Source organism: Pollicipes pollicipes, unplaced genomic scaffold (genome assembly GCF_011947565.3).
Source record: "Pollicipes pollicipes isolate AB1234 unplaced genomic scaffold, Ppol_2.1 Scaffold_7261;HRSCAF=8764_pilon_pilon_pilon, whole genome shotgun sequence".
Taxonomy (NCBI): Eukaryota; Metazoa; Arthropoda; class Thecostraca; order Pollicipedomorpha; family Pollicipedidae; genus Pollicipes; species Pollicipes pollicipes.
Genome location: NW_023597054.1, coordinates 45980271 through 46004260, shown reverse-complemented (window position 1 = coordinate 46004260; position 23990 = coordinate 45980271). Strand labels below are relative to the sequence as shown.

Here is a 23990-nt window from a genome sequence, read left to right as displayed (position 1 = left end):
CGCATCCGGACACGAAAAGGAGAAGCCTGTCGTGATCGTTGAAGCTGAAGCAGGCTTCGTATGCTCAGCGAAAACACCGCTCTGTAAGTCGGATGGTCTGGGAACTGTGCCAGCTTGCAGAAACTGCACAGGGCAGTCCTGTGAATGGCGCAATTCATTCTTCTTTTGCCTATAACGTTAAAGCGTACTGATTCGTTGCTCGGCATAATTTATATATGTATATTCTCCCGGGACGAAACCAAAACCGATGCGATCATTCAAACGTCCAAGTCACACATCAGCGGGCGGATTCAATATGAGGTGCATCCAAACACAAAGTTAGTTGATTTTATCGTTCAGCGACATAAACTACGTTATCACAGAACTGTCCAACACATCTCCGAGGAGGCGTCAATCACACAGTACCGAAATTACAAAACAACGTTGCACGCCTCCATTCTTCACACGATATTTCCAAACTGGCCAAGCACTACCAATAATGGAAAGATACGCTTGAGATATGTTTGTGAAGCCGAGCGATTGCCAGCTTACCAAATGACATCGCGTATTTTACTTTAAGAGGCGCGCTCATCTAGAGCATAGAAGCGAATGCTACTATCCAAGGGCTCATAACTTGCATTCGCCTCCCCAGGTACGATTGAACGACACTTGGTTGCGTTTCACAGGTCTACGTGACACACACAAAGCACGCCATCGGATACAGACGGTCCACTGAGCGGATGCTTCGTTCACCGCCGCTTGCTGCTCAGACGTTTCTTCTTTCGGACGCAGGAGTTGGTACGGGCAGCTTGCGCTTTTGAGCCCCGCGAGCGGCCGCCGCCGCCGGCGCGATCTGAGGGCCTCCAGACAATGAAGAGCAGGCCGAATGGTTTAAGACGCCTTCGTCTGAAAACATACCCAGCTTTACAACGCTGAAACGGGTCATCACGGCGCCACTGTGCAGCGTGGGTACGTCACAGGTAAGTTCCAAGCCAATAAAAAGAAAAGTCAATCAGTACCATCATCATCATCATCATTACCTGTACACGATTACCTCAGACAATGTTACAAATGGCACACCAGTAAGGCACGAGTGACGTGCCTCATGAAGCTCTTAACCTTGCTCGGCAGTGGGCCGTTAACTTACGGAGCCTGTCGCGCCACACGCCTCACCACCTGCAGCCGCTGGGTGTCACCGCGCTTGGCTCTGTCACGCTACAGTACAGATCGGAGGCAGCGCCCTCGTCGGCCGGCCACCCTGCATGGCATAGCTGGACTGTGCGAAGCCGCTTATATCAATGGTGAAGGTGTTGATGGTATTTGCGTTTAAGGGCACTTGGACAACGATGTTATTTTGCGCCCCTCAATACAGGCTCCAGCGTTGCACCTTCAATGTAAGGAGGCCCAGCATATACAACGGCCAAGTACATGTGTGTTTAGAACGCGAGGACATTTGCGATGCTGCGGCATGTGCATTGGCCTATCAGCCGAAGGAGAAGTAAAAAAGTGACGCCTTTCCGTTTTGAGGCGTCGGCAAGAGGCCAAGCCTCATTCAACAGACCACCGTTTCCACACGTCATCACACTGTTCTGTTTCGTAAAATAGAACGCATGTGTTCACCTGTATAGCCCCAGCAAAGCCTTTAGAGCGGAACTTCTCGGCAGCGGCTTCGGTGGTGGGAGGACGCTTGAAGAATACCGATCTGATATCTCGAGCAGGTACATAAATGGCCTTTGGCCTGTGCACACATGCAGCCACCCTCGCTGAAGCGTGCGCATCCTCATTTCCAACTTTCCCCATGGGCTGGCAATTCAGGGTGACAGGCTACGTGTTGAAGGGTTGTAAGAATGACAAAATCTCTACACAAAAAGACAGACATCTGGTGGGAGAGGCGAAGACGAAGGGTGTCTGTAGTCTTCACAAACGTATATGCAATCAGTTCCTGCCGGGCCGAGCTTAAGGCGCCGCTGCCTGTTGGTGCGACGGACATTCTTAAGATATCTTGTAAGCTCTAAAAGAGCTGCCAGTTGGGTTGCAGAAATCACAACCCAGCTGGGTAACAGTCGCATGCTGGAAGGAGTACACACGCGCGCGTGGCACGCCCCGCCCGCAGCGGAGTCCGCGAGCTCGTTACCGAGGATGCCGGCTTGACTGGGAGTCCACCATTGTGCCTGATCGATACCGCGACCCAACCACCATCCACCAACGTGCGGTAACAGCAGCTGAGTTTGCGTGAGGTAGTTGAGTTTGATTACACATGAATGTGATTGGATGGTGACCCGGAAGGGTCATGGCGTTCGCCCGCAAGCGCACACAGAGGAATGCTCGTGTGGAGACGGCAGGCGTTGTCTTATCAAACTACGCGAAAATGCATCAGATTACACACGCCGCGGTGCAGACGGACGATGACAAATAAGCGGCACCACGTCTACGGAGAATGATTTGAGGAAGGAATCCTGAAGATAACCTGGCGGGATTTCAACAGTCGATTTCTTGACGGAGCAGGCAGGCAACGTCAGCCGTTGCATGAGGGGGTCGTGCACGGGCATCCGTTTGTTTTCCTTGCAGTGAAAGTGCATAAGAGTCACACAGCAGCACAGCAAGCCATACAGGGGCACAGTAAGCCAGTACACATCGAGATCACAGACGTGGACGCCCTGATCTCAGAGCCGATCCAGGGTGCTGGGCAGCAGCGCAGCAAACGCCTCGAGCGCCTCAGCACAAATAAATCGGTCATGCACCTCAGCACGAGAAACCCGCAATGATGATGATGATGATTTGGGGATTTAGGGCGCATCGACTGCTAAAGGTCATGCAGCGCCCATAACTATCGATTCATGCAGAGCCGTCAATCAGAGAAGTGCATCAATCAGGTCACCCTATAGAGCCATGATGATCGGCCCTAGCATCATGATGAGAAGATTACAGGAAAATCTATAGCGCGAAGGAACTGGAGCACTTTACCAAACCCGACGATGTTCGAAGAATCCCCTAAAAAGTCGCGTAGCGTGCGACTCTGGACGTGGCGTCCGAAAAACTGCGCTCTCGTTGCAGTAAGGTGGCGGCAAGCGACCAGTACGTGATGCACGGTCAGTGGATCAGAGCATTGACCGCAGCATGGTCTGTCGCCAGCCAATAGCAGGTGACGGTGCGTAGCATATGTGTGACCTATGCGTAACCGACAAAGGGCAACTTCTTCCACCCTATTGTCCCGAAAGCACGACTGCCATAATCCAATACGGGGTTTCACCGACTGCAGCTTGTTGGCGCTCAGCGAGTTCCCCGCAAGCAAATTGGTCAGGCAAGCATATGGTTGTTGATTATATGCTGTGGTGAGCTCCGACCGCGGTGCCAACTGGAGCATCTGACATGGCCGAGAACGGACCGCCAGCGTACTGCGTAAGCCATGAGCTGGCGAAACACAAATGCAACGCCAATGCCAGGTTTTACTGGGACGACTACGGCTTCGCCCACAAGTGTTCTAGCGCTGGCCACTGGAACCTAACGGACCGGTCATCAAGTTTCACACCGGGGTCAATTGGCAAGCAAAAGATCAGATGGCGCTTTTAATGACGCCGTGGGCGTTCTAGCAGAACCCTCATACTATCATGGTGAAAAGGGTCTCGCAACGACGAAAACCAGGATCGACAATGTCTGGAAGAAACGGCAAGCATATGCAAATGGACGCAGTCGTGGATGGACGTAGCGCAGAAAATCGAAAAAGAAGTCGCCACGAGCAAAGGCGAAACAGCATTGAAAAGAAGTACCGCGTGAACTGGTCCCGCATGTGCATTATCCTGAAGGACGACGGTCCCAGCACACTTCTATGGCGCTGCGACGGAAAACACATTCATTTGAAGCACGCTGGTGTGAAGGCATGGTCACAGACAAACCGCGTCGCATAGTGGACCTTCGGATCACACTTAGTTGCTCACACTTAGTGCTCAAGCGGTGCGGACGGAGGCGGCAGGAAGCTTAACGCAGCGTGCACCTTATGGTGTCCGCGTAGCATTTCTCGTTTCTGCGGGTAAGATGTGGCATTGTGAATATTTGGAGGTTGACGAGGAGCCATCAGAATCCTTTAAACGCAATGATCACGGCACGATGTCAGAAGTCAGAGGTGTTGCCTCGCGCCTGCGCAACAGTTCCAGTGTGCCGGCAAGATCACACTTGCTAGCGCGACAACCCGCCTGGACATGACAAAGCGTCTCACACGAGGGTTACGTTGTATTTTCGTCGTAGTCTCCGACTTCGGGTTAGTTTAATTGCTTGTGGACGGTGTTCTTGTGAAAGGTAGAGAGTTCTTGTTCTTGTGAAATGTTGAGTGATCTGTGGTTCATATCGTCCATTGTTTTTCCTACGTTTCGTGTCGCCGTCTCATCAAATCCGTAAGATACTATAAGGGCGGACCTTCACTCGAGCATATCCCACACGTATTTCGACCGGCAAGTCAGTGGAATTAAACGTCAGAATGAGGCTGTTGGTGGGTATCAGCACCCCTCCCCGTCTGACGAGAACCCTACGAGCGCTCGTCACGCAAAACTCTGAGAGCTCCTCGACTATCTCGTCCTTGGCGACGTCACGAAGATCGAAACAATTGACTACACCCCTGGATTAATTTTTGGATTCATGTGGTGTTGCTGATATTGACACGGTCTTTTCATGCCTGTCAGTCTCATCCCGAACAGTATACGTAAATTCCTTGGCTGCCATCGCCCTGCTTGCCTCCAGACCACTAGCAAACTCTACCTCTATTTTCCCATCCCTGAGCTTGTCACATCTGGTGATTTTTCCAAACTTGTCGCAGCCGTTCCGCCTCTGAAACGGTGAGAGGGAAGACAGCTTAGTCTCATCACTACCGAAGATCAAGATCCGTGGACCGGGGGGCGCAGATTCTTCTCTGCACCCTGGGGTTATCGAGGTCCGTCCCCCTTTCGGAGGACGGCTGTTTTTAAGGTGAGAAGAACCCATAAGGGATGGCTGGTCACCGCCAGGACTACCCCGGTGCTATACGGGGCGAACGACGCCTCCCACACGGCCAGGTGTAACCGGGGAGACCCCTCCCCGTCCTGACCGTGGTTCAGCGCCGCCGCCCCTTGACTCCTTTTAAGGTGAGAAGAACCCATAAAGGATGGCTAGTCACCGCCAGGACTACCCCGGTGCTATACGGGGCAAACGACGCCTCCCACACGGCCAGGTGTAACCGGGGAGACCCCTCCCCGTCCTGACCGTGGTTCAGCGCCGCCGCCCCTTGACTCCTTAAGCCGCCGCGCGCGGCCAGGCGCCCCAAGTGGAAATCCGCAAGGAGCACCCAACCGCAACGCGAGCGACAAGCCGCTAGACCCGTGTGGGGACCCACGGGGCCCCCCACGCCCCCGGATATCCTGGCCAAAGTGAAGTGTTGGGGCGCGCCGTGACTGACCCGCATGACGCGCCCCTCAGCCACCAGGATCCGATCAACCCGGGGGCGTGGGCGAGGGGGCACGGCGACCCCGATAAAACGAGGATGAGGAGTGGTGACAGGGCCCGATGCGGGAGTGCAGGTAATGTGGAGGGAGCGGGCGGGACAGGGAGCAGGAGCTCACGTGCCGGCAGGGTCGCTACGCCCTGAGAGGAACAGCTTGCGCTGTCCACCCGTTACCAGAGCTGGGACCCGAGGGGGCGCTAGTCCCCTACACCGACCGAAGCCGGTGCCCCTGCGGGGACGTGCGCTGTGCGCTGCCGCGTGCCGCTGTTACGTCTCCCCGCAAGAGCGAATTTGTAATGAGGGGCCCATTAATCAGCATACGAGCCAGCTGATGCTAGCACGCGACTAGGCACGTTGCGGCTAAGGTGAGCCACAGAGCTAGGATAAAGCGGGTGACCGGGGCTTTTGTTGTTGTTCATTGGAGTTTTCGGGCGCGTCGACTGCAGTGGTCATTTTGCGCCCATAACTATGCTGTTACTTAATTAGTACGGTGTGAAAATGACTTGAAAATCAATATCTTTTAAAAACGAAAAGAGCTGTTTGGGACCAAGAAAGGAGGAACTGTCACCAAGCACATCGTTTATCGTCAGGGTCGAAGCCTGTGAACCAAAGTGACGTCGTCGTTCTTCGAAGAGGCATGGACATGATATAATGACATGATGGACAGTCAGGACGGCACCACACCGCTGGCATAGGGGTCTGTCGGCTCCATGTAACAGATGGCCATGGGTGGCATAAGTATGCCCAATGCGCAGCCTGCATAAAACCACCTCTTCCCACCGCATACTGCGAGAGCATGACGACCACAAGCCCAACTCTGTCTTTATTGCCCTGAGCTTATTGCCCCCCACCTGGTCCCAACAGCGCTGCAATCTGCTTCTCAGGAAGGTCTTGACTGCCGGGTAAAAATCTCTGGCAGGGATAGGCAAAAACCGGGTATATGGTGCTACCGCTGCTCGCTTAGCAGCGGCATCAGCCAGTTCGTTGCCCACGATACCGACGTGACTAGGGATCCAGCATAGTGCAACTCTCTTTCCAACCCGATTCAATTGTGTCAGGCGTGATAAAATGTCCTGTAAAAGGGGACATGATGGATAAAAAGACTTCAGTGCAGAGAGACTGCTCAGTGAATCTGTAAAAATGGCGTGTGAAGATTCTTCACCCACTTCTATGAAACATATCGCCTTGGTGATTGCAACTAATTCCGCCGTAAAAACTGACGAGTGGGCCGGTAACGAGAACGATCGAGTGACGGACCCGCTAACGAAAGCACAACCCACGCCATCCGAGGTTTTGGATCCGTCTGTGTATGTCAGGGTATATCCTTCATAACACGCCAAAAGCTCAACTGCCCTGGATCTCAACAGGTGTGGTGTGACGTCTTTTTTCCTAATTTCCGTAAGCGAGGTGTCAATGAAGGGTGTGGTCATTTGCCACGGAGGAGAAGCCAGGCGGCTTACTTGCCTTACACCCCGAACAGGAATTCCGCTCTCAAGCAATAACGCTCTCATTCGGGAACCAAAAGTTAAAGCGTGCTGCTGCGGCCCATGACGAAGAGAACTTACTGCAAACCGCGAAAATATTGCAGAATATGTCGGGTGAAGTGGGAACTGCCGCAGCTTCAAGGCATAACGCATGCCAAGCATTTTCCTCCTCGTCGAAAGTGGTGGTTCGTGTGCCTCCGTTAAAAGGCTGACGGAAGGTGATGTGCGAAACGCCCGAGTAGCAATGCGAATGGCAGTATGGTGGACGGTATCAAGAACACGCTTGCTGGATTCAGACGCGCCATCATAAACAAAGCATGCATAATCCAGTTTGGAGCGGACGAGGGAACGATATAAAAGCATAAGCGTGCTTCTGTCTGCCCCATACGATGTGCGAGACACACACTTTAGTATGTTGAGAGATTTAAAGTATCGATCGCGTAACATTTTAAGATGTGCGTTATATGTAAGGCGGCGGTCAAAGTGTATCCCAAGATACCTGGCCACGGCCTTATTTGGAATAGAGCGACCATATAGACGGATGCTCAGATCATCACATCGCTGGCGACGACAAAAATGCATCGCAACGGTCTTGTCGCCTGAAAAACGAAACCCGTTCATGTCACCCCATCTTTCAACGCGGTCCACAGCCAGCTGGAGACGCCGCTCCATCGCTGGTGCTCTCGCTGCACTGGTCCAAATAGTAAAATCGTCAACAAAAAGGGCACGTCCGACCGACTGTGGGAGCACATCACAAATATCATTTATCATAACTGCGAACAGTGCAACACTTAACACGCCGCCCTGGGGCACGCCGTTCATTTGTTCGTACCTGTCGGAGAGGACGTTGCCGACCTGAACACGGAAGTATCGTTTGGCTAAAAACCTTCGGAGAAAAGCACCCATATGGCCACGTATACCATATTTAAAGAGCTTTTGAACAATACCATGGCGCCATGTGGTGTCATAGGCGGCTTCAATGTCGAAGAATACTGTCCCCATATGCGCTTTTTCTTGAAAAGACTTGCGAACCGTGGTGTCCAGTGTTAAGAGATGGTCCACCGTACTACGGTTTTTCCTAAATCCGCACTGCGAGTTACTAAAAATATCGTTGTTCTCTAAAAACCAAGTGAGTCGCACGTTTACCATCTTTTCCATGAGCTTGGACAGTGATGACGTCAGTGAAATGGGTCGGTAATGAAGAGGGTCCAGCCCACTCTTCCCCTGTTTTAGGATAGGCACCACAACAGCTTCCCGCCAGGCCGGAGGGAACTCACCTCTTGACCACACCCTATTGAAGGCCGCCAATAGTGCACGACGTGCACACGGAGGCAGATGTCGAAGCATCTCATTGTGGATGTCATCAGGACCTTCCGATACACTACGAAGTCTTCCGATTGCCGACTCCAACTCCACCAAAGTGAAGGGCTCATTGTACGCCTGTGGTTGCCTTGTAGAAAAGTTCACTACGGTTTTTTCGGATTGTGCTCTTTGCCGTAAAAACTGTGGGCTCATGTTTGCACCTTCGCTTCGGTGGGAGAGTGCTCGGGCGATCCCGTTAGCCACATCCAACGGATGAGTCACCACCTGGCCGTTAACACGTAACACAGGAAGTGGCACGGATGAAAACTGCCCGGAGATACGTTTGATCCGAGCCCACACCTGCGAAGTTGGTGTGAATCGGTTGAGCGTGCTTACGTACATACGCCAGGATTCACGTTTCGCTTCTTTTATCGTGCGGCGGGCGAAAGCCCTGGCTTTCTTAAAGGCTACTAAATTCTCCAAGCTACTTCTGGCGTCAAAAGCTCGGAAAGCACGTTTGCGTGCGCGAATTGCGTCACGACACTTCTCCGTCCACCACGGCACAGGAGTGCGACGGGGAAATCCAGAAGTGCGCGGGATGTAATCGCTAGCGCAATCTAGAAGTCTGTGAGTAAAATCCTCAATAGAGGGTGTCACCCTCACACCTCCGGTCTGACATAATGTCTCCAGTCGAGCCTCAAACTCTCTCCAGTCAGCCTTTTTTACATTCCAACGTCGTGGTCTTACACCCAACGTTCCTCTTATTTGGAATCGAAGCCACACTGGGAAGTGATCGCTGCCCATTGGATCATCTGCCACAGACCACTCGAGGCTCTCCACCAGCTCGGGACTAGAAAGACTCAGGTCAAGCGCGGAAGTCTGACCAGACGGCAGTGTAAAATGAGTACGAGTCCCTGTGTTTAAAATACACAGTGACGAGTCACGGATAAAATGTTCGCACATCCTTCCGCGGGTGTTCGTGCTATCACAGCCCCACGCGGTGTGATGAGCGTTGAAGTCGCCTAAAAGAAGACATGGTGAAGGCAACTCATGCACTAAACGTCTCATGTCTTCCAATGGAAAACCGACGCCAGGTGGAAGATATAAAAAACACACCGTGATGTGACGGTGATTAAAATGTAGGCGTGCGGCTACAGCCTGTAGCGTAGACCGCAGGTTAAACCTCCTGGCTGGCACGCTGTGGTGGACTGCAAGAAGGACACCGCCATGTGCGATACCGTCGGTTAACACATCATTGCGAAACAGGGCGTATCCCTTCAGCGTGCAGTGGTGACTAGAAGCAAGCTTGGTCTCCTGCAGCGCTACGGCTGCAGGACAGTGCTCGCTGACGACAGCCTGGAGGTCGAGGGCATTTGCCCTTATTCCTCTACAGTTCCACTGTAAAAAGGCCTGTAAAGGGGGCGTGTTAAAAAGCCGGTTGGAGGTCACATACTAAAACCGGGCACGTCCTAAAAGAACTGGGCTGCGCCAGTCGCAGAAGCAGACTTTTCTGACTGAGAGCCACGGTTGGAATCTGCAGGGAGGTGCCCCACTCTGGGACGAGTTCTGGGGCTCCCGCCGTCAGATGGAGACGGGAGACCGGCCGGGGCACGCTTGACGCCAGCGTACCCGGTCCGGGGTGGCGGCGAGGCGAGGCGAGGCGAGGAAGGCCGAGCCCGCGGACCATGGCCGCGCTTGACCACCGTCCATCCCTCCTCCTCCCCCGCCTGCGACCCCGACGACACATGAAGGTCCGGCGGCACAGCGTTGGTAGAGCAGGACGCAACTGAAGGACCAGGAGGATCCGACTGGGCGGGGGTCGCCCGCCCCGCCGGCACCACAGACAAACCGAAGGATCGCAGGAGCGTGATGAGTTGGACCGCTGACATGTGACTGATGCTGGTGGACTGTGGTACAGAGGTTTTGGATTTTTCGGCATAAGATACCTTGGGGTGATTAGCCTCATACTGTTCACGCGCCTCGCAGAAAGAAATGTTCTTTGAAGTTTTGAGTGATATAATTTCCTTTTCCTTCATGAAGGCTGGACAACTTCGATCGAAAGTTGTGTGCGGTACCTGCCCCGTGCCACAGTTCACGCACCAGGGCTGCACAGAGGTACACTGGTCTCCCGAATGCTCGGAAGATGCACACTTCCCACAGACAGCTCGCTTGCGGCAGTGTGGTTTTGTATGACCAAAGCGCTGGCATTGAAAACATCGCATCGGATTCGGAACGAAGATCCTGACTTTGACAACTGCGTAGCCAATGCGGATATCAGACGGTAAATCAGGCCGGTTGAATATCAGTATAATGTTGTTTGTAGGGATTTGGTCATCACCCCTCCTGGTCGTGATCCTACGTGCTGCCGTGACCCCGAAAATTCCCAACTCTTCGATGATTTCCTCCTCGCTGACGTCACGAAGGTCATAGCAGTTTATGATACCTTTTGAGAAATTTTTGGTGTGGTGCGGTGTGACCGTGACCGGCACGCTCACGTCTCGCTTTGCACCCTCGGTTCTCGCGGCATATACAAATTCAGTTACAGTCAAAGCTCGAGTCGCATCGGTGCCGTTTGCGAACTCCACTTCGATCGCGCCGTCCCTCAGCTTGTCACAGCGGGTGACTTTTCCCAACCTGTCGCATCCGTTTCGGCGCTGAAACGGTGAAAGCGATGCCAGGTTCTTCACATCACTCCGGAAGACAAGAACGCGTGGGGCAGGTGGAACCGACTCCTCGCTGCACCCTAAATTCATCGCAGTCCGTCCCCCTCTCGGGGGGCGGGAGTTTTTTGGGTTTGTAGATGCCATGCAAGGTTGTTCTTTATTTCGGCACCGGGGCTCCCCACCCACCTCGGAGCCCAACTGGGGGACGGCCCACTCACCAGTTGGTGGTGGTGCCGCCAGGGCTACCTCGGTGCTATACGGGGCGGACGACGCCTCCCACACGGCCAGGTGTAACCGGGGAGACCCCTCCCCGTCCTGACCGTGGTTCAGCGCCGCCGCCCCTTGACCCCTTAAGCCGCTGCGCGCGGCCAGGCGCCCCAAGCGGAACCCGCAAGGAGCACCCAACCGCGACGCGAGCGACAAGCCGCTAGACCCGTGTGGGGCCCCACGGGCCCCCCGCGCCCCCGGATATCCTGGCCAAAGTGGAGTGTTGGGACGCGCCGTGACTGACCCGCACGACGCGCCCCTCAGCCACCAGGATCCGATCAACCCGGGGACGAGGGCGAGGGGGCACGGCGACCCCGATAAAACGAGGATCAGGAGTGATGAGTGGGCCGGATGCGGGAAAATGGGTAATGGGAAGGGAGCAAGCGGGACAAGGAGAAGGGGCTCACGTACCGGCAGGGTCGCTACGCCCTGAGAGGAACAGCTTGCGCTGTCCACCCGTTACCGGAGCTGGGACCCGAGGGGGCGCTAGTCCCCTACACCGACCGAAGCCGGTGCCCCTGCGGGGCGGGTGACCGGGGCATTGACGGGATGGTGGGTCCGGTCAGGCAACGTGAACGGCTGTCTGCCCGCCCATGGCTGTGCGCCCTTAGTCACGGCACCCCACCTCCACCCTTTAGTTTACGATAATATTTAAACGGAGCTAAAACGGAACCCAACGCATCATAATGCGCCCAACTGGAAGGGGTCCCACACACTGGCGAATTATATCTGCAAGAGCCCGCTGGATACCAACCCCGGGACCCACGGCCCGAACCAATCCACACAGACTCCATGCACTCGGCGCCCCACCACACTCACTCCAAGCAGTCACAGAGCTGGCGCCCGAACGTGGGGCTTTCATTGACAGCATTACGAGGCCACAATCCCACAAACAGACTACCGTCGCCGAGCCCAGGAGCAACACGACGGGAGAGAGACACCTAAAGCAAGATAGAAGCGGGGCTGCCCGCTGACAACACTCATGTGCTCCAGATGGAAAAATTCGTCTTCCACGCCGTGGACGAATATGACGGGACGCACAACATCACGGAATGGATCAGAGAGCTGGAGCGGGCCAGCGACTTCGCGAGCTGGGGAGGGGATACGATGTTGAAGGTGGCTTTAATCAGGCTCAAGGGAGATGCGTGCGAATTCGTCGATCATCTGCAAGAGGGGGGGGGGGGGGGGGGGGGGAGCGAAGACCTGGCCATCGCTGAAACGTGCCCTGAAAGATACCACACGGCCGGAGGGGAACAGTGGAGCCAGTTCTTACTCCACACTGGTCAGCAAGAGGGGAAAACCGTGCACGAATGGGCCCAAGTAGTGAGGAAGCTATCGCTGTCTTCCCTGAGCCCAGAAGACAAGCGCGTGGGATCGGGATGCTCACCGTTCAGCGGCACTGAAAGCAACGACCAGGAAGGACACGGCGACAGCCTGGCACAGACCGCAGGACAACGGAACCCACTGCTGGACTACATCAGGCGTATCAACTTCGTGCGAGGACTGCGCCCCACCCTCCGACGGACGGTTTGGCGCAAGCGATGTGCAACGTTTGATGAAGCGGCGGCAGTCGCGGCAGAAGAGGAGGCGTTGTAAGCGACGCACAGAGAAGAAGAGGTTCTCAGTACGTATACGGACCGGCAGCCGTAAACCTAATCGAGACCCTCGTCTCCGCTATGGAAACCCGGGACGAGACACCGCGACGAGGAAGAGGACGAGCAACATCGGGGTTTTAGAAGGGATACCGAGCTGCAGCGGCCATCACAGCGTGAAGGCGACTCTCATCCGTGCCAGGAGCAGCTGCCGTTGCTCCGCGGGCGACGAGAGGCGTGCCGGTCTGAGGGAGCGTACCACGGCGGCCACCCCGGAAGGGGCGGACGGACAAAGTTTGTGCATTGACGCTCGCACCTGGAGCGCGGCAGGGACGAAGAGTGGCGACCAAGCCAGGGTAGGTGGAAGGAAGAGGAGATGCAAGATTTCAGGGAGGGGAAACTGCTTCTGCCACCGGCCCAGGCAGCTACGCTCACCGCAGAAACCCACACACATGGAAAAAACCGGTTTGCCAGAGTTTGGAGCGTCTCCCCCCCCCCCCCCGTAGCTGAAACATGCATTTTGCTTGGAAATACTGGCATTTCATGGAAGGAACTGAGTTCGAAGAATTCGGGTCTCACCCACCCCTTTGTAGCTGAAGATTTTCTCTGAGCAAATTCTCTCTGGTAACGTGTCTGCCCTGCTACAACTTCCCTCTCCAATTGGTCAGCTAAATCCGCCAGTGTTTCTCGGTCCATCTTCACTGCCCCCCCCCCCCCCCCCACCACTCATGGAAACGCTCCTACACATATACGTTGGTCAGTCGGAGCAAGACGGGCGAAACATTATTCGAAAGCTCTCGACGAGACAAATTGGACAGGTGCCTGTGTGTGGTTTTTCAAATTTGGGCGGGGGTCGGGTCCAAGTGAGGTCGAAGGATTCTTAGAAAAAATAACAGTATCTGTGACCAAAAATGCCCGAAATATTAACGTTTGAAATACAGAGAAAAGGTGTTTTGGACTATAACTGTCTAGGGAATTTGATGGTAACATTTATTTGTCGATATCCGTTCGTTAAATGCCAAAATGCAATAAAAAACAATTTGCATGACTCCAAATCTTTGGATTCAATAAAATTTTAAAGATCCGACATTTTGCACAAAGCCTAGCAAAACAACCGATAATTTGTTCTAAAAAAAAAATTAATTCAAAGAACGCAATATTTTGAAACTACAAAGTAGCAATTTTGTAGCCCATCTAATTTGCCATCTTTTTGTATTTCTTCATTGCACTCTGCTTAAAAAACGACGACTTTAATATACATCCTTTCCAATATTTCCCTTTTTCAGGAAAATGGGGAGTAGTAGCGTCACAAAAGTGGTCCTCTATTTGTTTTACCACAGATGTTAACTTGGCGTAGGAGAAGTCACTGCGAGGTTCATGTCGCTGGCGTAAGCGACAGTAAGTTTTTGAGGTATCGTGAAAGTTCGCCAACGGACGTGAAACCCGCCAGCCAGGGGCAGGTTAATTACATGCCCGCATCTTAACTGTCTTCCAATTCCTTTCTTTCCCAGTGAGAGAGCCTGGGAGCCAGAATCAAAGCTTAATCCAATCCTGGTAGCACCCTTAGGTAGCTGGCCGCCCTTGTAGACACTTCCCTTAGCACAGGTGACGGTGGTGGTGGTGCCCCCCCCCCCCTGGCGACAGTGATGGGGTCAGACGGGCAGGACGGCAAGGCGCTGAACATCCTTACTCAGCGCCGCATGCAGAAAGAGCAGCTGCCCCAGTCAAGCACTTAGGCAGCTTACGCCAGAATGGGGCCTTGAGAGAGGCGGGGCGGGGGGGGGGGGTCGGAGGGAGGTGCAGTGAGTGGCTACACTCTGTCTTAGACTCCAGAAGGTCCCCTGCGGGGCAGAGCTCCGCCTAGCGGGCGGCGAGAGGGCGGCCAGCACCAGCGCCATCTATGATCGGTCCGAGGCACTAAGCATCGAGCTTTGAAACATTTCTTCGTGCACAGTGAAAATAAAAAGTCACATACTGGTTTCAGCGATGCCATTTTGTGGACAATACATGATTTGATCAGTACATATCTTTATAACATTTTCGGTTCCAATTTCTAAAGGATTAAACCAATTTGGCAAAAAAATCGGTGTTCCACTCCGCAAACTTTTTGACTTGGCCATCACGAAAACTTCTCATAATGTGTTTTCAGGGCTTCATTCGTGATGACCATGTGTCGACACATCAGAATTTGACCTATAGCCATTAGTTGCAAAAAGGCCCCACCCTAATGTATAAGTATCAGTCGGCTAAAGGATAGGAACGTCCTGAAATGTGGGGCCAGCAAAACGTTGATGTTGCCCTGATAGTAATCCTACCCACCTAGATCAGATTTATTTGCATATTTAAGCTCCTCTCGTGATTCCGAAAATTCCTAGCTATGTACTTCATGAAGCAACAGAAACTATTGTAGCTACTGTCTGCTAAAAAGTGGAGGCATGCCGCTCTCTAACCCCATTTCCTATGTCTGTGTAAGCAGCTAGCACTTGGTGGGCAGCGTGCGCGGCTGCCCGGCCGCCGCTGGATGTTGTGCGCTGCCGGCTGCCGCTGTTACGTCTCCCCACAAGAGCGAATTTATAATGAGGGGCCCATTAGTCAGCATACGAGCCAGCTGATGCTAACACGCGGCTCGGCGCGTTGCGGCTAAGGTGAGCCACAGAGCTAGGATAAAGCGGGCGACCGGGGCATTGACGGGATGGTGGGTCCGGTCAGGCACCATGAACGGCTGTCTGCCCGCCCATGGCTGTGCGCCCTTAGTCACGGTACCCCACCTCCACCCTTTAGTTTACAATAATATTTAAACGGAGCTAAAACGGAACCGCACGCATCATAATGCGCCCAACTGGCAGGGGTCCCACACACTGGCGAATTATATCTGCAAGAGCCCGCTGGATACCAACCCCGGGACCCACGGCCCGAACCAATCCACACAGACTCCATGCACTCGGCGCCCCACCACACTCACTCCAAGCATTCACAGAGCTGGCGCCCGAACGTGGGGTTTTCATTGACAGCATTACGAAGCCACAATCCCACAGACTACCGTCGCCGGGCCCAGGAGCAACACGACGGGAGAGAGGCACCTAAAGCAAGATAGAAGCGGGGCTGCCCGCTGACAACACTCATGTGCTCCAGATGGAAAAATTAGTCTTCCACGCCGTGGACGAATATGACGGGACGCACAACATCACGGAATGGATCAGAGAGCTGGAGCGGGCCAGCGACTTCGCGAGCTGGGGAGAAGATACGATGTTGAAGGTGGCTTTAATCAGGCTCAAGGGAGATGCGTGCGAATTCGTCGATCATCTGCAAGAGGGGGGGGGGGGTGGGGGTGGGGGGGGGGAAGCGAAGACCTGGTCATCGCTGAAACGTGCCCTGAAAGATACCACACGACCGGAGGAGAACAGTGGAACCAGTTCTTACTCCACACTGGTCAGCAAGAGGGGAAAACCGTGCACGAATGGGCCCAAGTAGTGAGGAAGCTATCGCTGTCTTCCCTGAGCCCAGAAGACAAGCGCGTGGGATCGGGATGCTCACCGTTCAGCGGCACTGAAAGCAACGACCAGGAAGGACACGGCGACAGCCTGGCACAGACCGCAGGACAACGGAACCCACTGCTGGACTACATCAGGCGTATCAACTTCGTGCGAGGACTGCGCCCCCCCCCCCCCCCCTCCGTCGGATGGTTTGGCGCAAGCGATGTGCAACGTTTGATGAAGCGGCGGCAGTCGCGGCAGAAGAGGAGGCGTTGTAAGCGACGCACAGAGAAGAAGAGGTTCTCAGTACGTATACGGACCGGCAGCCGTAAACCTAATCGAGACCCTCGTCTCCGCTATGGAAACCAGGGACGAGACACCGGGACGAGGAAGAAGACGAGCAACATCGGGGTTTTAGAAGGGATACCGAGCTGCAGCGGCCATCACAGCGTGAAAGCGACTCTCATCAGTGCCAGGAGCAGCTGCCGTTGCTCCGCGGGCGACGAGAGGCGTGCCGGTCTGAGGGAGCGTACCACGGCGGCCACCCCGGAAGGGGCGGACGGACAAAGTTTGTGCATTGACGCTCGCACCTGGAGCGCGGCAGGGACGAAGAGTGGCGACCAAGCCAGGGTAGGTGGAAGGAAGAGGAGATGCAAGATTTCAGGGAGGGGAAACTGCTTCTGCCACCGGCCCAGGCACTACGCCCACCGCAGAAACCTACACACATGGAAAGAACCGGTTTGCTAAAGTTTGGAACGTCCCCCCCCCCAGTAGCTGAAACATGCATTCTGCTTGGAAATACTGGCATTTCATAGAAGGAACTGAGTTCAAAGAATTCGGGTCTCGCCCACCCCCTTTGTAGCTGAAGATTTTCTCTGAGCAAATTCTCTCTGGTAACGTGTCTGCCCTGCTACAACTTCCCTCTCCAATTGGTCAGCTAAATCCGCCAGTGTTTCTCGGTCCATCTTCACTGCTCCCCCCCCCCCCCCCACCATTCATGGAAACGCTCCTACACATATACGTTGGTCAGTCGGAGCAAGACGGGCGAAACAGCATTCGAAAGCTCTCGACGAGACAAATTGGACAGGTGCCTGTGTGTGGTTTTTCAAATTTGGGCGGGGGTCGGGTCCAAGTGGGGTCGAAGGATTCTTAGAAAAAATAACAGTATCTGTGACCAAAAATACCCGAAATATTAACGTTTGAAATACAGAGAAAAGGTGTTTTGGACTATAACTGTCTAGGGAATTTGATGGTAACATTTATTTGTCGATATCCGTTCGTTAAATGCCAAAATGCAATTAAAAAAAACATAATTTTCATGACTCCAAATCTTTGGATTCAATAAAATTTTAAATATCCGACATTTTGCACAAAGCATAGCAAAACCGATAATTTGTTCGAAAAAAAATAAATTCAAAGAACGCAATATTTTGAAACTACAAAGTAGCAATTTTGTAGCCCATCTAATTTGCCATCTTTTTGTATTTCTTCACTGCACTCTGCTTAAAAAACGACGACTTTAATATACATCCTTTCCAATATTTCCCTTTTTCAGCAAAATGGGGAGTAGTAGCGTCACAAAAGTGGTCCTCTATTTGTTTTACCACAGATGTTAACTTGGCGTAGGAGAAGTCCCTGCGAGGTTCATGTCGCTGGCGTAAGCGACAGTACGTTTTTGAGGTATCGTGAAAGTTCGCCAACGGACGTTAAACCCGCCAGCCAAGGGCAGATTAATTACAAACCCGCATCTTAACTGTCTTCCAATTCCTTTCTTTCCCAGTGAGAGAACCTGGCAGCCAGAACCAAACCTTAATCCAATCCTGGTAGCACCCTTAGGTAGCTGGCCGCCCTTGTAGACACTCCCGTTAGCACAGGTGACGGTGGTGGTGGTGCCCCCCCCCCCCGCCCCCCTGGCGACAGTGATAGGGTCAGACGGGCAGGACGGCAAGGCGCTGAACATCCTTACTCAGCGCCGCATGCAGAAACAGCAGCTGCCTAAGTCAAGCACTTGGGCAGCTTACGCCAGAATGGGGCCTTGAGAGAGGCGGGGGGGGGGGGGGGGGGGGGGGGTCGGAGGGAGGTGCAGTGAGTGGCTACACTCTGTCTTAGACTCCAGAAGGCCCCCTGCGGGGCAGAGCTTCGCCTAGCGGGCGGCAAGAGGGCGGCCAGCACCAGCGCCATCTATGATCGGTCCGAGGCACTAAGCATCGAGCTTTGAAACGTTTCTTCGTGCACAGTGAAAATAAAAAGTCACAGACTGGTTTCAGCGATGCCATTTTGTGGACAATAAATGATTTGATCAGTACATATTTTTATAATATTTTCGGTTCCAATTTCTAAAGGATTAAACCAATTTGGCAAAAAAATCGGTGTTCCATTCCGCAAACTTTTTGACTTGGCCATCACGAAAACCTCTCATGTGTTTTCAGGGCTTCATTCGTGATGACCATGTGTCGACACATCAAAATTTGACCTATAGCCTTTGATAAAAAATAAGTTGCAAAAAGGGCCCACCATAATGTATAAGCATCAGTCGGCTAAAGGATAGGAACGTCCTGAAATGTGGGGGCCAGCAAAACGTTGATGTTGCCCTGATAGTAATCTTACCCACCTAGATCAGATTTATTTGCATATTTAAGCTCCTCTCGTGATTCCGAAAATTCCTAGCTATGTACTTCATGAAGCAACAGAAACTATTGTAGCTACTGTCTGCTAAAAAGTGGAGGCATGCCGCTCTCTAACCCCATTTCCTATGTCTGTGTAAGCAGCTAGCACTTGGTGGGCGGCGTGCGCGGCTGCCCGGCCGCCGCTGGATGTTGTGCGCTGCCGGCTGCCGCCGTTACGTCTCCCCACAAGAGCGAATTTATAATGAGGGGCCCATTAGTCGGCATACGAGCCAGCTGATGCTAGCACGCGGCTACGCACGTTGCAGCTAAGGTGAGCCACAGAGCTAGGATAAAGCGGGCGACCGGGGCATTGACGGGATGGTGGGTCCGGTCAGGCAACATGAACGGCTGTCTGCCCGCCCATGGCTGTGCGCCCTTAGTCACGGTACCCCACCTCCACCCTTTAGTTTACGAAAATATTTAATCGGAGCTAAAACGGAACCGCACGCATCATAATGCGCCCAACTGGAAGGGGTCCCACACACTGACGAATTATATCTGCAAGAGCCTGCTGGATACCAACCCCGGGACCCACGGCCCGAACCAATCCACACAGACTCCATGCACTCGGCGCCCCACCACACTCACTCCAAGCAGTCACAGAGCTGGCGCCCGAATGTGGGGCTTTCATTGACAGCATTACGAGGCCACAATCCCACAGACTACCGTCGCCGAGCCCAGGAGCAACACGACGGGAGAGAGGCACCTAAAGCAAGATAGAAGCGGGGCTGCCCACTGACAACACTCATGTGCTCCAGATGGAAAAATTCGTCTTCCACGCCGTGGACGAATATGACGGGACGCACAACATCACGGAATGGATCAGAGAGCTGGAGCGGGCCAGCGACTTCGCGAGCTGGGGAGAAGATACGATGTTGAAGGTGGCTTTTATCAGGCTCAAGGGAGATGCGTGCGAATTCGTCGATCATCTGCAAGAGGGGGGGGGGGGGGGGAAGCGAAGACCTGGCCAGCGCTGAAACGTGACCTGAAAGATACCACACGGCCGGAGAGGAACAGTGGAACCAGTTCTTACTCCACACTGGTCAGCAAGACGGGAAAACCGTGCACGAATGGGCCCAAGTAGTGAGGAAGCTATCGCTGTCTTCCCTGAGCCCAGAAGACAAGCGCGTGGGATCGGGATGCTCACCGTTCAGCGGCACTGAAAGCAACGACCAGGAAGGACACGGCGACAGCCTGGCACAGACCGCAGGACAACGGAACCCACTGCTGGACTACATCAGGCGTATCAACTTCGTGCGAGGACTGCGCCCCACCCTCCGTCGGATGGTTTGGCGCAAGCGATGTGCAACGTTTGATGAAGCGGCGGCAGTCGCGGCAGAAGAGGAGGCGTTGTAAGCGACGCACAGAGAAGAAGAGGTTCTCAGTACGTATACGGACCGGCAGCCGTAAACCTAATCGAGACCCTGGTCTCCGCTATGGAAACCCGGGACGAGACACAGCGACGAGGAAGAAGACGAGCAACATCAGGGTTTTAGAAGGGATACCGAGCTGCAGCGGCCATCACAGCGTGAAGGCGACTCTCATCCGTGCCAGGAGCAGCTGCCGTTGCTCCGCGGGCGACGAGAGGCGTGCCGGTCTGAGGGAGCGTACCACGGCGGCCACCCCGGAAGGGGCGGACGGACAAAGTTTGTGCATTGACGCTCGCACCTGGAGCGCGGCAGGGACGAAGAGTGGCGACCAAGCCAGGGTAGGTAGAAGGAAGAGGAGATGCAAGATTTCAGGGAGGGGAAACTGCTTCTGCCACCGGCCCAGGCACTACGCTCACCGCAGAAACCCACACACATGGAAAAAACCGGTTTGCCAGAGTTTGGAGCGTCTCCCCCCCCCCGTAGCTGAAACATGCATTCTGCTTGGAAATACTGGCATTTCATGGAAGGAACTGAGTTCGAAGAATTCGGGTCTCGCCCACCCCCTTTGTAGCTGAAGATATTCTCTGAGCAAATTCTCTCTGGCAACGTGTCTGCCCTGCTACAACTTCCCTCTCCAATTGGTCAGCTAAATCCGCCAGTGTTTCTCGGTCCATCTTCACTGCCCCCCCCCCCCCCCACCACTCATGGAAACGCTCCTACACATATACGTTGGTCAGTCGGAGCAAGACGGGCGAAACATCATTCGAAAGCTCTCGACGAGACAAATTGGACAGGTGCCTGTGTGTGGTTTTTCAAATTTGGGCGGGGGTCGGGTCCAAGTGAGGTCGAAGGATTCTTAGAAAAAATAACAGTATCTGTGACCAAAAATACCCGAAATATTAACGTTTGAAATACAGAGAAAAGGTGTTTTGGACTATAACTGTCTAGGGAATTTGATGGTAACATATATTTGTCGATATCCGTTCGTTAAATGCCAAAATGCAATAAAAAAACATAATTTTCATGACTCCAAATCGTTGGATTCAATAAAATTTTAAATATCCGACATTTTGCACAAAGCCTAGCAAAACAACCGATAATTTGTTCTAAAAAAAAATTAATTCAAAGAACGCAATATTTTGAAACTGCAAAGTAGCAATTTTGTAGCCCATCTAATTTGCCATCTTTTTCTATTTCTTCATTGCACTCTGCTTAACAAACGACGACTTTAATATACATCCCTTCCAATATTTCCCTTTTTCAGCAAAATGGGGAGTAGTAGCGTCACAAAAGTGGTCCTCTATTTGTTTTACCACAGATGTTAACTTGGCGTAGGAGAAGTCACTGCGAGGTTCATGTCGCTGGCGTAAGCGACAGTACGTTTTTGAGGTATCGTGAAAGTTCGCCAACGGACGTTAAACCCGCCAGCCAAGGGCAGGTTAATTACAAACCCGCATCTTAACTGTCTTCCAAATCCTTTCTTTCCCAGTGAGAGAACCCGGCAGCCAGAATCAAACCTTAATCCAATCCTGGTAGCACCCTTAGGTAGCTGGCCGCCCTTGTAGACACTCCCCTTAGCACAGGTGACGGTGGTGGTGGTGCCCCCCCCCCCCCCTGGCGACAGTGATAGGGTCAGACGGGCAGGACGGCAAGGCGCTGAACATCCTTACTCAGCGCCGCATGCAGAAACAGCAGCTGCCTAAGTCAAGCACTTAGGCAGCTTACGCCAGAATGGGGCCTTGAGAGAGGCGGGGCGAGGGGGGGGGGGGGGTCGGAGGGAGGTGCAGTGAGTGGCTACACTCTGTCTTAGACTCCAGAAGGTCCCCTGCGGGACAGAGCTCCGCCTAGCGGGCGGCGAGAGGGCGGCCAACACCAGCGCCATCTATGATCGGCCCGAGGCACTAAGCATCGAGCTTTGAAACATTTCTTCGTGCACAGTGAAAATAAAAAGTCACATACTGGTTTCAGCGATGCCATTTTGTGGACAATAAATGATTTGATCAGTATATATTTTTACAATATTTTCGGTTCCAATTTCTAAAGGATTAAACCAATTTGGCAAAAAAATCGGTGTTCCACTCCGCAAACTTTTTGACTTGGCCATCACGAAAACTTCTCATAATGTGTTTTCAGGGCTTCATTCGTGATGACCATGTGTCGACACATCAGAATTTGACCTATAGCCATTAGTTGCAAAAAGGCCCCACCCTAATGTATAAGTATCAGTCGGCTAAAGGATAGGAACGTCCTGAAATGTGGGGCCAGCAAAACGTTGATGTTGCCCTGATAGTAATCCTACCCACCTAGATCAGATTTATTTGCATATTTAAGCTCCTCTCGTGATTCCGAAAATTCCTAGCTATGTACTTCATGAAGCAACAGAAACTATTGTAGCTACTGTCTGCTAAAAAGTGGAGGCATGCCGCTCTCTAACCCCATTTCCTATGTCTGCGTAAGCAGCTAGCACTTGGTGGGCAGCGTGCGCGGCTGCCCGGCCGCCGCTGGATGTTGTGCGCTGCCGGCTGCCGCTGTTACGTCTCCCCACAAGAGCGAATTTATAATGAGGGGCCCATTAGTCAGCATACGAGCCAGCTGATGCTAACACGCGGCTCGGCGCGTTGCGGCTAAGGTGAGCCACAGAGCTAGGATAAAGCGGGCGACCGGGGCATTGACGGGATGGTGGGTCCGGTCAGGCACCATGAACGGCTGTCTGCCCGCCCATGGCTGTGCGCCCTTAGTCACGGTACCCCACCTCCACCCTTTAGTTTACAATAATATTTAAACGGAGCTAAAACGGAACCGCACGCATCATAATGCGCCCAACTGGCAGGGGTCCCACACACTGGCGAATTATATCTGCAAGAGCCCGCTGGATACCAACCCCGGGACCCACGGCCCGAACCAATCCACACAGACTCCATGCACTCGGCGCCCCACCACACTCACTCCAAGCATTCACAGAGCTGGCGCCCGAACGTGGGGCTTTCATTGACAGCATTACGAAGCCACAATCCCACAAACAGACTACCGTCGCCGAGCCCAGGAGCAACACGACGGGAGAGAGGCACCTAAAGCAAGATAGAGGCGGGGCTGCCCACTGACAACACTCATGTGCTCCAGATGGAAAAATTAGTCTTCCACGCCGTGGACGAATATGACGGGACGCACAACATCACGGAATGGATCAGAGAGCTGGAGCGGGCCAGCGACTTCGCGAGCTGGGGAGAAGATACGATGCTGAAGGTGGCTTTAATCAGGCTCAAGGGAGATGCGTGCGAATTCGTCGATCATCTGCAAGAGGGGGGGGGGGGGGGGGGGGGAAGCGAAGACCTGGCCATCGCTGAAACGTGCCCTGAAAGATACCACACGGCCGGAGGGGAACAGTGGAACCAGTTCTTACTCCACACTGGTCAGCAAGACGGGAAAACCGTGCACGAATGGGCCCAAGTAGTGAGGAAGCTATCGCTGTCTTCCCTGAGCCCAGAAGACAAGCGCGTGGGATCGGGATGCTCACCGTTCAGCGGCACTGAAAGCAACGACCAGGAAGGACACGGCGACAGCCTGGCACAGACCGCAGGACAACGGAACCCACTGCTGGACTACATCAGGCGTATCAACTTCGTGCGAGGACTGCGCCCCACCCTCCGTCGGATGGTTTGGCGCAAGCGATGTGCAACGTTTGATGAAGCGGCGGCAGTCGCGGCAGAAGAGGAGGCGTTGTAAGCGA

At 53.6% G+C, this 23990-nt stretch overlaps 1 long non-coding RNA gene across 1 annotated transcript in view; it reads right to left on the bottom strand.

Moving 5' to 3' along the window:
- Nucleotides 1–203: 203 nt before the first annotated feature.
- The window catches only part of LOC119111984 (uncharacterized), a 43373-nt gene continuing 19586 nt past the window's right edge, over nucleotides 204–23990 (bottom strand). Inside the window, exon 3 of the long non-coding RNA XR_005095652.1 lies at nucleotides 204–885. This is a non-coding gene — a long non-coding RNA (uncharacterized LOC119111984). The remainder of the gene's footprint in view (nucleotides 886–23990) is intronic.